Below are 11599 nucleotides of genomic sequence, written 5' to 3' on the forward strand. Positions count from 1 at the left end.
TGCAGACTATATACTGTGTAGGTAACATTCCCCCCCCCAATCTTTAAAGGGAAATAAATAAAATAAAAGTCCCAAAGGTGCTTTTTTTTCAAGAGGCAACTGGACTTTCATGCATCTACATGAGCTTTCTACTCATCTGAAAGAGTGATGAGTCTTCATTCACATTACCAGCAGAGCTGGTTGACAAAAGCTCTCCTGAACTTCGATGTTGCTTGTCCCAGAGGTGCTTTTTTTTTTTCAAGAGGCAACTGGACGTTCTGGTTTTTCTTTGAAGAAGTTTCACTTCTCATCCAAGAAGCTTCTTCAGCTCTGACTGGATGTCGGGGAATGGAAGGATTTATACTCCTTGCAGGCGGCTGGTCATTTGCATCCTTTTAGAGCATCGTTGAGGCCACTTGGAGGCTTATCTGTGTACTCGGGGTCACCTGAGTAGTGCAAGTGGGTGTGGAGTCTTCTTAGAATGGATGAAAGGACTGTGTTGTAGACGGGAGAGAGATGATGTCGTATCCATCTGACAGAGATAAACCTCCAAGTGGCCTCAACGACTCTCTGGAAGGAGGCGAACGACCAAATGCCTGCAAGGAACATAAATCCTTCCATTCCCCACCATCCTTTCAGAACTGAAGAAGCTTCTTGGATGAGAAGCAAAAGGTCTTCATGAAAAAACCCAAGAAAGTCCAGTTGCCTCTTGAAAAAGCACCTTGGGGACAACCATGGCCTGGAGGACTGAGAATCTCCACAGAGCAATGATGGTGAACCTTTTCGGCACCAAGTGCCCAAACTGGAAAATGTGTACATGCACGCCAGAGCACCAGATAACCGAAGACAGGCTAGCTGGCATGCCTGTTCTTTGGCCATTTTCAGGCCATTTTTGGGCCATTTTCAGGCCTTTTTTGGCCTGACAAATGGCTCAAAAATGACCTAGAAACAGCCCCCAAAAGGCCTGTTTTTTGGCTAATTTGGGGACCATTTTCAGGTCATTTTCTGGTGCTTCAGTGCCCACGAAGGCCAGCTGCCAAAAACCAGAAGAGCAGTTGACAATGCCACATGTGCCCACAGAGAAGGCTCTGCGTGCTATTGGTTCACCATCACAGCCATAGATATTTACCTATGCAACAGAAGCAAAACATCTTCATGAAAAAAAAAAACCCCCAAGACAGTCCAGTTGCCTCTTGAAAAAGCACCTTGGGGATAATCACGGCCTGGAGGACTGAGAATCTCCATGGACAACCAGTCTGAAGTGTCCACAGGGAGAGAAGAAAGATGGTTGCTTCCAAAGGGGCACCTTAATAAGAGCTAAGCAAGGTTTAATTCCTCTCTCCAACCCCAACTCACATCTGACCTTCGCCAATAAATACTGTCAACTGGAGCAGGGGCGGGGTGTCCTTCCCCCACCCGAGGAGATCAATTCAACACATATTTGCTATCCACAATTCAGCTGTTGTGTTACTTCAAAGCCTAATCAATACCCGGGTCCGTTAAGAGCCCAGAGGAAAAGTGACAACATTACAAGCGACGGCTTGCTGAGGGTTTATTATTGCACTAAAAGCATGTTGCCTTCTCTAATTTGAAATAAAGATTAATGCCAGGAGTCGCTCAAGTGAGTATCATTACGGGGGCTTTTTTTTCTCTCTCCTCCTTTCAAAGTCTCAGCCAAGGAGGCTGGTGGGGGGAGGATTTGTGTTCTGCATTCCCACCTCCCTCATCCTTGCACCCCTCAAATTTATCCCATTTTTATGGAGGGAAAAGGTGATGGCACGAAACAAACCAAATGTTTAAAACGTTATGACGTTTATGTAGTTCCTCACCAAGCACATCTAAATTATGTTAAAGTAAGCAAAATATAAGGGATGCAGTGGCTCAGTGGCTAATACTCTACTCTACTCTATTCTACTCTACTCCACTCCACTCCACTCCACTCCACTCCACTCCACTCCTTATCCTATTCTATTTCTATTTCTATTATTTCTATTTCTATTCTATTCTTAAATCGAGAACTACCTGCATAAGAAGTTTCAACCCCAATAATGAGTTGAATGACACCCAATCTTGCCTTTTGTGGATTGTCCCTCAGGCAACCCATGGAGTTACGAAGCAGAGCAGAGGTTCATCCAGAGGTGGGCTACTGCAAAATTACATTATCTGTTTCAGAGGCTCTTGAATAAATCACGACTCTGGAAACTGGTGGCTTCCCACCTCCTTCCCATGCATATAAACACCCACAAGCTCAAACTGAGCAGCCTTTTCAATAAACATCTGCAGTGAAGCCCAGCAGCTGGGGAAAAGAAATTAAGGATATTTAACTGTAACCTTGAAGAGCACTTGGCTAGCTTCTCCTGCTGGTTTAGAAGATGCCATTCCAGGTGAAGGGAACCCCAAAAGTGAAGACTTCTTGAGCGTGACATGATAGCAGTCTTCCAACGTCTCAGGGGATGCCACAAAGAAGAGGGAGTCAAGCTATTCTCCAAAACACCTGAGGGGAGGACAAGAAGCAATGGGTGGAAACCAGGAGTGGGTTCCTACATGAACTGGTAACAGATTGCTCACCTGTGCGCCGGCCACACTTGTGCAGTTTGCTGAAAATGGTTGTGCGCATGCGCAAAGACCATTGAAAACTAATAAACAAGATGCCAGCAACGCCAACTGAGACAGGGGAATCGGTTCAGGGGGGTGGCCAGCCTGGGTCGCTGCCAGTTCTTTGACCCAAGCCAGATTACGAACTACCAGTTTGGCCAAACCGGGAGCAACTGACTTCTGGTGGAAACTAATCAAGGCGAGAAGCAACCTAGAACTAAGAAAAAATTTCCTAAATCAGTGGAACAACTTGCTTCCAGAAGTTCTGGGTGTTCCATCACTGGAGGCTTTAAAGAAGAGACTGGGCAGACATTTGTTTGAAATGATATTCCTGCTTGAGCAGGGGGTTGGACTAGAAGACCTCTAAGGACCCTTCCAACTTTGTTCTTCTGTTAAATTCTCTTGCGGGTTGGAAGAGACTTTTTTTGATTTCATCAAGAAAGGCAGAACATTTCAACCTTTGAAACCAATGGGGAAAGAAGGGAAATCTGGGACGCCAAGAGGCAAAGGTTTTGAGATAGACAATTGGTTGCATTGAGGTGACTTAAAAAAAAAACACCCTTCCTTTCTCCTGAAGTTTTCAAGAATGCTAGGATTCTGCTGGACAACGTTGGAAATAGAAGCCCCGATTCTAGTCCCACCTTCATCCAGTGAAGGAATCCATTAATCATCCCTCAACTCCTGTTTGAAAAGCAAAAAGAAGTCCGCCATTTCTAAGCCTCTTGCTCCATTTACTAAATACTGTTTGTTTTAAAGGAATTTCAAGGGCTCTCTAGCCTTATTGGGTAGCTTGAAGAAAACTCCCCAAGAAGAGAAATAATAAGGGGAAAAACCCTCCCTCCCTTCCTTCCTTTCCTTCGTTCCTCCCTCTCTCCCATCCTGCCGCCTTCCTTCCTTTCCTTTTCTTCCACCCTCCTGTCCTTTGTCTCCTTCCTTCCTTATCTTCCTTTTTCCCCCTCCCTCCTTCCCATCCTCTCCTTCCTTCCTTATTACTTCCCTCCCACAACTTCCTTTTTTCCTTCCTTCCTTCTTCCCTCCCTCAACTTCCTCCCTCCCTCCTTTTCCTTCCTTTTTCCTTTCCTTTCTTGGTTCCCACAACTTCCTTCCCCTTCCTTTTCCTTCCTTCCTCCTTTCCTTTTTCCTTCCCTCCCTCAACTTCCTCCCTCCCTCCTTTTCCTCCCTCCCTCCTTTTCCTTCCTTTCTTCCTTCCTCCTCTTTCCTTCCTTCTTCCCTCCCTCCATCAACTTCATTCCTTCCCATCTCCTTCCTTCCTCCTGTCCTTCCTTTCCTTTGTTCCTCCCTGCCTCCTGTCCTTTGTCTCCTTCTTTCCTCCCTCCCATTCTGTCTCCTTCCTTCCCTCCTTTCTTCCTCCTTCCTTCCCTCCCTCTTTTTCTTTCCTTCCTTCTTTCCCATCTTCCTTCCTTTCCTTCTCCCTCCCTCCTTTTCCTCCTTGCTCCACTCCACTATCTGAGATGCTGAGATGGTCCCGAGTGCCAGAGTTCCACTTATCTAGCACACTCAGATGACTCACAGAAATGCTCCCAGGAGTCGGGAGAGTTGACGACTATCAGCAGCAACAAGAAAACAACACACAAAAACAGAAGACACACACAACCGCACATGCCACCCACAGCCAGCCAAGCAAAAGCCAGCCCAGTTCCCTTCAACACCTGTTCCTGCTTTATTCCGGAGCCCAAATGCTTTTAAAAGCTTTCAGGTACTGGAGTTCTCCCTAGGCTTTGTTGCCTTTATTTTATCCATTTGACAAACCCTGATTGATTTCTCCCCCCTCCATTCCCCCCCCCCCCGCCTGCCCAGGGTTTAAAGGCCTTGCCGAGCTCCGTGGCTGGTTTTGTTTGCTTTCTTCTCCAAGCGCTGCCTTTTATTGATGGTGCCAGCATGAATATGCACAGCTCCAGGGAGAGAAGGCTGGTTAATTACTGCTTTGACAAAACTAACAGAGAAAGTACAAACCATTGTTGTTCTTAGGTCACCCAGGAATATGGAGGAGGTGCGACACCGTGGGTGAAATCCTCAACTAGTTTACAAAACAGTGAAATTGTAGATTTAAACTGATAAATCTCTATCTATATATCTATCCATTCATTCATTCATTCCCCATCATTTATCTATCTATCATCTATCCATCCATCCATCCATCCATCCATCCATCCATCCATCCATCCATGTATTCATTAATCTATCTATCTACAGTATCAAGCTATCTACACTGTCTGTCTGTCTGTCTGTCTGTCTGTCTGTCTATCTATCTATCTATCTATCTATCTATCTATCTATCTATCTATCTATCTATCTATCCATCCATTCATCTATGTATCCATTCATCTATCTACAGTATCAATCTACACTGTCTGTCTGTCTGTCTGTCTGTCTGTCTGTCTGTCTGGCTATCTATCTATCTATCTATCTATCTATCTATCTATCTATCTATCATCTATCTATCTATCTATCTATCATCTATCATCTATTTATTTCTCTCTTTCTGTCATCTATCTATCTATGTATCATCTATCTATCTATCATCTATCTATCTATCTATCTATCATCTATCTATCTATCTATCTATCTATCTATCTATCTATCTATCTATCTATCTATCATCTCTATCTACCGTCTGTCTCTCTGTCATAGAGATCTATCATCTATCTATCCATCCATCCATCCATCCATCCTTCCATCCATCCATCTATCTATCTATCACCTATCTATCTATCTATCTATCTATCTATCTATCTATCTATCTATCTATCTATCTATCAGTATCTATCTATCTATCATCTATCTATCTATCTATCTATCTATCTATCTATCTATCTATCTATCTATCTATCTATCTATCTATCTATCTATCTATCTTATCTGTCTGTCTGTCTCTCTGTCTATCTATCTATCTATCTATCTATCTATCTATCTATCTATCTATCTATCTATCATCTATCTATCTATCTATCTATCTATCTATCTATCATCTATCTATCTATCTATCTATCTATCTATCTATCTATCTATCTATCTATCTATCTATCATCTATCTATCTCTACCGTCTGTCTCTCTGTCATAGATAGAGATCTATCATCTATCTATCTATCTATCTATCTATCTATCTATCTATCTATCTATCTATCTATCTATCTATCTATCATCTATCTATCTATCTATCTATCTATCTATCTATCTATCTATCTATCTATCTATCTATCTATCTATCTATCTATCTATCTATCATCTATCTATCATCTATGATCCATCCACCCACCCATCCATCCATCCTGCCTGCCTATTTTTAATCTACCTTTATCTATCTCTATTTTTGTTCACATTGGAGCCTGAAATCCATGTTGTTAAGTAAGTTTTGACCCATTTTACCACCTTCCTTGCCACCGTTGTTGAAACACTGCACTTGTTAAATTGGTAACACTGGCTTCCCCATTGACTTTGCTAATCAGAAGGTCGCAAAATGGGCTCACATGATCCCCAAAGCCTGCAACCATTATAAATATTTCTAAAAAAATCTTGCTGCAAGTTGATATCCACAAGTAAAAAGCAAGAACTGATTGATTCACTCCTGAACCTTTAATTGTATCACACCCTTCCACATTCTTCTCTCTTTTTTCCCCCCTTTCTTTCTTTCTCTTTCTCCCTCCCTCCGTCTCTCTCTCTCTCACAATTTTGAGCTGCAAGTGCTCCTATTCTGGAATTTTTGGGAGCATGACTTGCAATCAATTTTTATGTAGTCACTGACCAGCAAATTGGGAAATTGACAGCTTAAGACACCATCCAAAGTTCACTGCTTTTAAAAAATACAGCAATCCAGAGGAATTAGGTGTGTGAAATCAAATTATTTCCCACCGTAAGATAGGTAGTCCAACAGAACCTCAAGCACAGGGCAGGTAACGTTTCCAGCAGAATCTTTTCACCTGGTTTCAAACCCTTCTCCAGATGTTGGGAGACTCAGCTTGGGACCTTTCTAAAAATTAAAATGACCTTTCAGAACAGAGCAAGGTCAACATTTTGCACTACTGTACAACATGCGCATCGTGTCCTAAGCTCACATACTGGAATAAGCAATAAAAACAGTTAGGAAGCAAGAAAATTATTTGATTTTGCATCATTATCCTGGGACCATCTATTTAACCAACCTGTCCAGGACTTAAGGAATCATGGGCCAAGAGGAATTTAAGTGGTTGATTTTTTTTGCACAACGTTCCTATTTAAGGCAAATTTGTTTTCCTCTTGTAAATCTATCAGCAGTTTATTTGGTGAAGCCGTTAACACATTGTCACAACACGCAAAAGTGCAACCTGCCTGTTTACCCACACACACATGCTTTCTGTCTTCCATACCTTGGTTAGCACTCGACAATTGTTTCCATACCAAAAGCTTTAGAAACTAAACACACACACACACACGCACGCACGTACGCACACACACTTAAAACAAAGTACTGAACACAAGTTTAAAGGCTCCGGTGGTTGCCAAACCACATTATTGCAAAACTGAAGGAGTTACTTCTCTTTTTTAAAAAAGAAATTGTATCTGTGGCAACCTTAGTGACTCACTAAAACTTCATCCACAACCACACTTACAAATCAAGGCTAGAAAAATTTACGGCATCAGAAACTCGCTTAGAACGGGCAAAACGTTAATATTTTATACAGGACAGGAATTGTTTTGCTTCTAAAGTCTTTTCGTGAATATCCAGCCGTGGTGTCATGGTGAAATTGTTAATACAAAACAGGGCACAAAAGCGCCGTTACCATCTTACAACTACACGGTAAAAGGAGAGAGAATGTTTCAAGCCGTATATTCAATTACTTTTTTAAAACAATGAACAAATAGCCAAGTTAGAAAAAATGGGAAAGGAATAGCCAAACGTTTAGAAGTTGCACTTTCTGGTTTTGCAATTCCATCGAAAGACAACTCAAAATGAAAGAGTTGGGGTGTATAAGAGATAAATCAGATATATAGGAAAACATCTGATTTATATCTTTGTTGTCCCCCCCCCAGGAATTCTGCTTTACAAAGCATCCAAATTGCATAACGATCCTCAAGGAAATGAGAGCCCATATGCATTTGTTTCCTTATTTTGGGGGGGGGGGCATGCATAAAAAAATCACTGAAATTCTGCCTTTCCAATTTTTTTTTCAAATGTGTTGCTTCCCTGCCGCCCCCCCCCCCCAATTTCTTTTTCTGCCTTTTTCCCCTCCTGAAGGAAGTTAGCACCCACTCCTCTCCTAGAAGAATGAAATATTTTAGGAAATATTAAAAAGGCAGAATATTATATTTCCCTAGATGAGAAAAGGAGAAACATCTTTTTAAAGACAAAGCAGCTCCCTTCCCCTCTCCCCTTTGTCAATGGGCCATTAAGGCCTGGGCCAGTCTATTCTACATAACAAAAGTTTCCCCCATTTAATTGCCTTTCATTGCACCACAAACTTAGACAACCTGGTAAAGCTAGCTATGACCTCTGACAGAAACCAATCAGGATACTCTTCCTGTGCCCCAAGAAGTTCAAAGCTCAGAGAGGGCATAAAAATCAGGGACTCTCTGCATCTCTTCCCTTTTCACCCAGGAGCTCCAAGGCACGTGGTCCTGTCCACCATTAAAACCATCTTTCCAAGCAGCCTCCATGTTTCCAGTGTGTTTTTCCCATACTTGAAACTGAACCCAGATGGACATTTCTTCCAGCGTGAGAACTTCTTTCCAATTTCTTTCAGTTAGAGTTTTTGAGCTCACTTCATTGCTGGAGATCCTAAAAGGAGCAACTGTGAGTCTTGTGGTTTGTTGATGGACAGCTCTCCTCTTCCACCTCCAAGCATCCTCACATGAGAGTCCTTAATGATCACGGCCAAAACACGGTGATGAAATTGGGCCCCAAGTTTCATTCAACAACCACATTGCTCAGCGAAGAAACTTCTGCTCCTGACTGGGGTGATAGGTCAAGCACTTCCTGAACTTCCTACCGGTATCTGAAGAAAAGCCCAATGGGAAAATTTATTATCTTTTTCCTTGAGATTTAAGCTCCTGTCGAAAGTTGCAGACTGCCAGAGAGACAGCTCAGACCAGGGGTCACCAACCTTTCGGACCCCAGGGACCACTAAATTCATAGTATTAAATCCTATGGACCACTAATAGGATCTGCCTAATGACTGGGTGGGTGGGCGTGACTAGGTGCTCATATGATTGGATAGGCATGATCAACTCAATGTCACTCACATCGAGGGGCGCCTCGCCGGCCTCTATTCGCCCCTCCCCTCCCAGCCACTCCTCCCCTTCCTGCCCGGGCTCCTTAGGGCCCCAACAGGAAGCAGTTGCTGGAGCTAAGCAGCCCCCAGGAGAAAGAGTTGGCAAAACAGCTCAGTTCAAATTGGATCTGACCGAGAAGGAAGCTCAGCAGAAGCACTTCATTGAGGACTAGGAGCACAGGTTTTCCAAGCAGAGGGAAGACCTGCAGGAGTGCAAGGCCAGGTACCGGCGCCTGGAGGCTCAGTGGGCTGAGATGGTCAGCCAGTTCCAGGCCATGATGGAGTCCCACTGGAATGAAGCTCTCCAGCTCTTCGCTATCAGTGGTGCTTCCTTCCAGCCTTCGCCCAAAGCCCCACACCAGGAGGCTGAAGCAGACCCCAAGTTGGAATTTCTGCCCCCCTCCAACCCGCACAAAAAGACCCCAAAGGGGGAGACTCTCTGCAGTAACACAAGCGTTCATTGAGCATTCTCACTACGAGAAAAACTTCACATAAGTTATGATAGACAATTACAACTGCCTGTGAAGGTCTCCTTGCGACTCTTAAGCAATCAAATTAAAAGCTGGTCTAATGCCGCAAGACTCTGCTGTTTTGTCCAATATTCCCGCCTTCTCTAAAACAAGAAAGTGAAATATCGCTTTTCAAGTTTGCTACAGAAAAACTGCACCATTTGCAAGAGAGTGTACAAAATCCCAGCGTCCTTCCAGGACGTTGCGAAGCCCCACTTCAAAGGGAAGCCCGGCCAGATGAGCTTCAAAATTATGAAGCATGACTTTCAGAAAAACGACGACAACTACCACCATCAAAACCTTCAAACTCAACCCGTCAAAAGCTACAGTAAACAGAAGGGGATTTCCAAAATCCACTTGCAATAATCAAGCAGCGATTCTTCCTTCCAGGACGTGCCATGATGGTGGTGGTCGACTTCCACAGATGTGATCTGATGCAAACCAAGAACACCAAAGAAAACCGTAAAGGACAATTTTATCCCTTCGGTTGACTTTAGACCAGTGATGCCTAACCTTTTTCTTTTCGTCTGCCAAAATCGTGCGCGCTTGCCCTCACCCATAATGCAATGCGCCCTGCCCCCTGCACATGCATGCATGACCCCCCATGCTCCCTTCTCACACTCCATGCCCCACGCATGTGTGCGAGCCCCGCTTTGTTCCATCCGCTTATGCATGCAACCCTCCACACCCTATATTGGGCCCTGAAGCCTCCTGAAACCAAAAATGGGGCATGGGAGGGGGGGACTGCACCACCACCACCACCCCACACTCCCACCCCCAGTGCATGCATGCAAGACCCTCTGCGCATGCCCGCACATCTCCCGCAAGTATGGCAGAGACCCAAAAATTGGCTGGTGGGAGGCGCGCGGACATGCGCGGTGAAGCTGAGCTTGGCGACACAGAGGGCTCTGCATGCTAGGTTTGCCATCACCGCTTTAGACCCGTTTCCAACAAACTTTAAAAAGCTCTTAAATCAAGGCATTCGTCCGTAATGTGTTTCAGGGGTTCACAATTCCGTGCAATAACTTGAACCTGCACCAATTACTTGGGAGTAAGCTCAACTCAACTCAATGGGATTTACTTCCGAGTGTAAATATCTGCGGATAGACTCCGTTCCTTTATACGTAGACTTAACTAGAAGGTGAAGCATGCTTCAAGTTGAACGTTCCTGTAGTTTTCTTGGCAGGAGAGCAATAAGTCATTTGTCATTACCTTCTCGTGGGATGATTTTCAATTTCCTGTCCTAGCCTCTAAGCTTTATAGCCTCTCCTCCAAGAACTCAGTAGGCCTCGTTCTTCGTAGCTTTTGGAGATCAGCCAAGGTTGGTTAGGTCCTGCCACCAAGCTGAGCACCCGCCTTAGCTAGGAGAAATATGCAGTAGCAACAGTCATAATTTCAAAGCAATGATAAAACTCGCCTGTTCTCTGTTTTAGTCCAAGCAAAATGGTTTACCTTTCATGCTCTGCATGGAACAGGCCTCGTGGGTTGAGCATGGGACCTCCAAAACCAGCTGGGGTATGCATGGAGCTATCCGTGCCTAGAACATGTCACAGGTTGCCACTGCTTAGTTTTGGGATCAGCCAAGGTCAACAGTCCCGAAGGTGCTTTTTCAAGAGACAACTAGACTTTCTGGTTTTTCTTTGAAGATGTTTTTCGCTTCTCATCCAAGAGGCTTCTTCAGCTCTGTTGGAACAAACTCGTTCTCCCAAATGAAACCGATGGCAGTGAGGAAGCTGAACTAGTCGGATAACATCTCTGCTTCTTGCAATCTACTTCTTCCTCTTCTGGATCAAGTTATGAAAGGAATGAACAACTATAATGTTGTCATACAGCCATCATCACCCCTTTCACGGTGGCCTTGGTCTAGGGCAACAGTGTTGACTGGCACAATTAAGTTGTTGTTCTTTTCCTGTGCCAACCTGGCATGAAAATCCATCGGCAATTTTGTTTATCTTGCCCAATCTTTATTTGGGAGAACGAGTTATCCCCACGGAGCTGAAGAAGCATCTTGGACGAGAAGCGAAACCTCTTCAAAGAACAACCAAGGAAGTCCAATTGACCCTTGGAAAAGGCACCTTGGGGACAACCATGGCCTGGATGAACTGAGAATCTCCGTAGACAAATGCAACAGGAAACTGTTCTTTACAAACCATGCACGGGACTATCAAACTATCAAAACCTTTCAGATTACTTGGTCACGAACAAGTTCAGCAAAGCGAAAACCCCAAAACCCACTAGTCTAATTGATG

Source organism: Natrix helvetica, assembly GCF_964273705.1.
Source record: "Natrix helvetica genome assembly, chromosome: 10".
Lineage (NCBI taxonomy): Eukaryota > Metazoa > Chordata > Lepidosauria > Squamata > Natricidae > Natrix > Natrix helvetica.